The sequence below is a fragment of the Lepisosteus oculatus genome, chromosome 18 (genome assembly GCF_040954835.1).
Source record: "Lepisosteus oculatus isolate fLepOcu1 chromosome 18, fLepOcu1.hap2, whole genome shotgun sequence".
In the NCBI taxonomy this organism is placed as follows: domain Eukaryota; kingdom Metazoa; phylum Chordata; class Actinopteri; order Semionotiformes; family Lepisosteidae; genus Lepisosteus; species Lepisosteus oculatus.
The window spans coordinates 18,796,804-18,801,708 of NC_090713.1; the positions used below are offsets into that span (position 1 = coordinate 18,796,804).

At 40.0% G+C, this 4,905-nt stretch overlaps 1 long non-coding RNA gene across 1 annotated transcript; it reads left to right on the forward strand.

The window, feature by feature from the left end:
- Positions 1–2,981: 2,981 nt before the first annotated feature.
- On the forward strand, positions 2,982–4,685 carry LOC138224035 (uncharacterized). Its single transcript, XR_011182389.1, has 3 exons — positions 2,982–3,256; positions 3,437–3,862; positions 4,551–4,685. It is a non-coding gene; the product is annotated as an uncharacterized lncRNA (long non-coding RNA).
- Positions 4,686–4,905: the final 220 nt, after the last annotated feature.

Consider the following 4,905-nt stretch of genomic DNA (forward strand, 5'->3'; position numbering starts at 1 on the left):
TGCTTCTGTTCTGCTCCTCACTCAGCATTGAGGTTCGGATGTCCTGAGACCCGCCTAGCACCAGGTCACTCCTGTCCTTGACCTGAGGGCATAGGTTTCTATACGGCATGTCCTGAACAGCTGAACCCGGGCTAACCCCCATCTCTCCGCTATGCGTAGGGTCTTTTATGCTCTCCTGCCATTTCATGGTTCGTCCCTTCTGACATCCGTGACAGGCGTACAGTATGCCTAAATTAAGTCTCTCTCTCTGGATTGGTTGAAGAGAGCGGTCCAGTTTTAAATGCCGGTACAGGACTTCCTCAGATGAGTTTGAAGTGAGGTGTAAGAAGAAGAACGGTGAAAATGAGAGAGGTGTCAGACTTGTTTTCTTAGCTGTGGTGTTGGGATTGTTGTGGCACCTGTGTTTTGTTTATTTTTTTTAGTTTAGTACAGAGTAGAAAGATAGCTTGGTAAAGACTTTTCTTTGGCTTTGCTTCTTTCTCAGATACATGGGTTGTGGAATAGTGTAGTTAGTTGATTTTTTTACTTCCTAGTTTTTTCCACCATCCTACACATAGGGGTGTATTTCTGTCTGTTAAACCTTGGCTCATATGTTAGTCCCCATTCGCCCCTAGACTGAGCCATATTGGCGACGTAACATATGTGTTCATCAAAGCTGTATAATTAAGGTTTTCTAGTATATAATTCATTTATCTTAAAGTGATATCTTATAATCTGTTATCAATGAAGGCCTGTTTCCTCTCTCATCATGCTGTCTGCAACAACACCTGTGGCTCCCGCCCATCACACTATTACACTTAAAAAGCTCTTGCAATGCCCACAAGAGGGTGCTCATTGCCAACATCAACAGTACCAATATCACTGAGCTGCTCTGTTTCTGTCTCTACCTGGCGTGAGTGGGTTCCAGCCTATCAGTCTTCTTCCTCTTCTCTCCAGCTCTATCAGGCTCATCTCCTTGTCTCCTATCTCCTCTCACACTGGGCATATTTTATCCTCATGTACTTTTCAAAACAACCCACTTTTCACACAACATTATAGGGCAGTTAATAAAAGCTTAACTGTGGCTATCTTTACCTGTACTCGCGAATGAAGAAATGGGACACTTTTACATCCCTGATTTCTTCTGAAAATTATTATATTATATTTGCAAAAGATCTATACATTTGTCAAATTACACTTTGCACAGTGACAATGTAATGAGAAATACATTGCAATGAAAAGCAATATAATTATTAATATTTCATCTGTATTGGTATAATATGGGAACATTTAGATGGTCAGATGAAGATCAAGACTGAGAAAGAATTAAACTGCAAGGAATCTGGGAATCAAACTTATTGAAGGACACTTGGATATCTTTGACTGATCGTGGATGTTTTTTCTGGTTTGAATCCCACCTGTGGAAGGACTCAGAGTGTGTCCTCTCTCTTTTTGCATCTTCTAAATGTTTTTTTGAAACATTAAAAAATAAATTAATTTCATCCCTTTTTTATATCACGGGCAACTTTATTTCTTCAGGAAATATTTTAATACAGAGACGACAGAAGGACAGTGCTGGAGATCTTGAGTGGGTCCTCCCTTGTCTTTAAAGTCTTTTGTACTGTACCACTGATGGTTTCTTTAACTTATAGCTCAAGGGCTGCTTGTTTTGCTGCTGCTATTAAACATTCCTAATCAACAGCAGTGTATTCTTTATCTCAGATTTTACATTCCAGGTGTTTACAGCTGCCATTCAAGTGTTTGTACCATACACATCTGTCCCATGTCAATATGGTTGTGCATGTCCCAACATGTGTGGCACAGTTCCATTAAAAGAATCAACTAAAGTAAACCAGAAGCTTAATGATAATAATTGCTTACACCTTTATAGCGCTTTTCTGGACACTCCACTCAAAGCACTTAACAAGTAATGGGGACTCCCCTCCACCACCACCAATGCGCAGCATCCACCTGGATGATGCGACAACAGCCATAATGTGCCAGAACGCTCACCACAAATCGGCTATCAGTGGGGAGGAAACAGAGTAATGAAGCCAATTCAAAGAAGGAGATTATTAGGAGGCCATGATTGGTAAGGACCAATGGGAAATTTGGCCAGGATGTCGGGGTTACACCACTACTCTTTTCGAGGAACGCCCTGGTATTTCTAATGACCACAGAGAGTCAGGACCTCGGTTTTACTTCTCATCCAAAATACAAAACATTTTTACAGTATAATGTCCCCATCACTATACTGGGACATTAGGACCCACATAGTCCACAAGGTGAGCACCCCTTGCTGGCCCCACTAACACCTCTTCCAGAAGGCCTCCCATCAAGCTATTGATCAGGCTCACACCTGCTAAGCTTCAGTGGGTTGCCAGTTGTGAGTTGCAGGGTAATATAGCTACTGTCCCCAATTTTTCTTACATTCTGGGTAAATTATTAAGATTGCCAAGTGTAGGATAAAAGACAGAAGACAAGCCAGTTAAAAAAGAGACCAGAACAGAAAGAGAAAAAAAGAGTGGATAAGAGGGTACAGAACATAAATTGGTGGTCAGGTAAGAGGTCCTTGTCCAGGTAATCCATAAAGACCAGATTGGAGCTGAGTATTTGTACCTTGCCAAGAGCGAACTATGATTTCCTGAGTGAGGAATCCCTTGGTTAAAAACAGCCTTTCTTGATTAGTTGGTGCATTTTAGAATAGGAAAATAGGTTCCCATTCATTTTATGGCATCCAGACTTAGAGAAATGTAACCACAGGGTGTAATCTATTTACTTTAGGCAGTTTTATCTTATTCTAGTAAGCGTAAACAGTAAGAAATGTCAGCAGGTTGTCTGCCCTGCAGGAGTGTCCCAACACTGAGCTCAGTAAATACTGACATTGAGCAAGACCATTTCCCGCTCTTCTGCTGAAGAATTTCCCAAAACATTCTTCAGGTTTTCTCAATTACCAGGTGGCCAAATCAGCTCATGGCCATAACACAGCCAAGTGACAGCAAGCCATATCTCTTTGACTGCAGAAGAAAAGAGGAAAACCAACACAAAACCCAAACAAGCTCCAACTGTTTTCACAGCTCAGATTTCATCTAACTGTCTGTGACATGATTTGTAAACAGGAAGGAGATTTGCATACCTGTGCCGCCTTACTGCTCCAAGCACTTTAAGACTCACAGTGTGGATCAGTCACTGATCAGCCCTTTCAGAGTCACTGACTCACACAGGACAATGATGCCACTGATTCTACTGCTGGGGACACTGGTGCTCTTTGCTCAAGGTGAGGATTAAAGTCTTTGTCTTAGACTTAATATTAACATGTGTCATAAGTACAAAAGGTAAGTTTTAATTCCTCAGTGTAAATGTAGCACATGTGTTTTCTGAGACAAGTTCATACACAAATGTTTACTGTATAACAAGCAAGTATTAACAATTCTTTTTGTTACCATCTCACTTTCAGAGTCCAGTGGACAGATTGTTCTGATTGTTCAGTCTCCAGCTCAGTCTGTTCTCCCAGGAAGCTCTGTCTTGATCAGCTCTACAACTAGTCAGTCTGTTAGCAACTATCTCAACTGGTACCTGCAGAAACCTGGCCAGGCTCCACAGCTCCTGATATATTATACCTCCAACCATCAGTCTGGGATTCCTAACCGTTTCAGTGGCAGTGGGTCTGGGTCACAGTATAAACTAACCATCACAGGAGTCCAGGCTGAAGATGCAGGAGATTATTAATGTCAGCAGGGTGTAAGCTTCCCTTTCACACAGTGATACACGTCTGTGCAAAAACCTCTCTCAGCTCTACAGGAGCTGCTCGGGCTCATCAACAGGAACTACAGAGGACTGAGAGCAGCTGCAGAGCTGCTTCTTCTCCACTGAACTGAGCTGGGTTTGTATATCATTTATGAAATGTATTCTTATATTAAATTTAAAAAGTAATCTGTAACAAAAGTACAGTTATTGTTCTTAATGTTCTGATACAGAATATGAAAATATGAGTGTATCAGAGTGCATTACTTGTATCAAGAGTTGCATTACTTTACTGTTTTAAATTTACAATAAACAAAAACCTTTTTTCAAGTTAAACAATGAAAGTGATAGAAAGTGGACAAATCTCTAACTAGAGCTAAACATTAGATTTACTTCTCACCAAAATAATATTACAAATGGGGGGTTACAAAAAAGGGAATAGCAGACAATGACCAAGCAGATTATATATAGACAAATATACCCAAACAGTTGATATGATTAGAGGTACATGAGTTCTTTGTTTTCTGGGACAGTTATGGTGGAAAGAGAAATAATGAACACTCACTGGGTTAAACAATATTTATGTCATTTATGTCATTATGTCATTTATGGTTACAATATGTATGTAATTTACATATTTACAATAAAAACTGGTTCAAGTAGGGGCTGCGTCAGCATTTGTAAGCTACAAAGGAACAAGTAAGGATTTATTCCATGCTGAAAAGAGAAGAAGAGAAACAACGTTTTGGCTGTGGAGCCTGAAACACCTTCCACAGACACCTGAAGAAGGCTCCACAAATGTTATGTTTCTTTTTTTGTCTTTTCAGCATGGAATAAACCCTTACTTGTTCGTTTACAATAAAAAGAATGTGGATTTTAAAATGGCTAAAACTGTTACATTTATTGTAACATGTTGGATTTTGATATGCATATGTTAAAGATGGCGAACCCTAAATAAAGAAACTGCTTTTAAAAATGATCTCTGTAGCATTTAAGACTCCTTTTCCCCCACAGTAGGGTCTTTATATCTCCCAGAACCACCAGTGCACCCATAGTCCAGCACCAGACTTTAGTCTTGCATAAATGCAATTTATTCTTTAGTGATTACAACATGTCTCACTGTGTACTCAAAAACATTGAACCCACGACACACAAAGTTTCTCCGAGGGACACACTCGATCA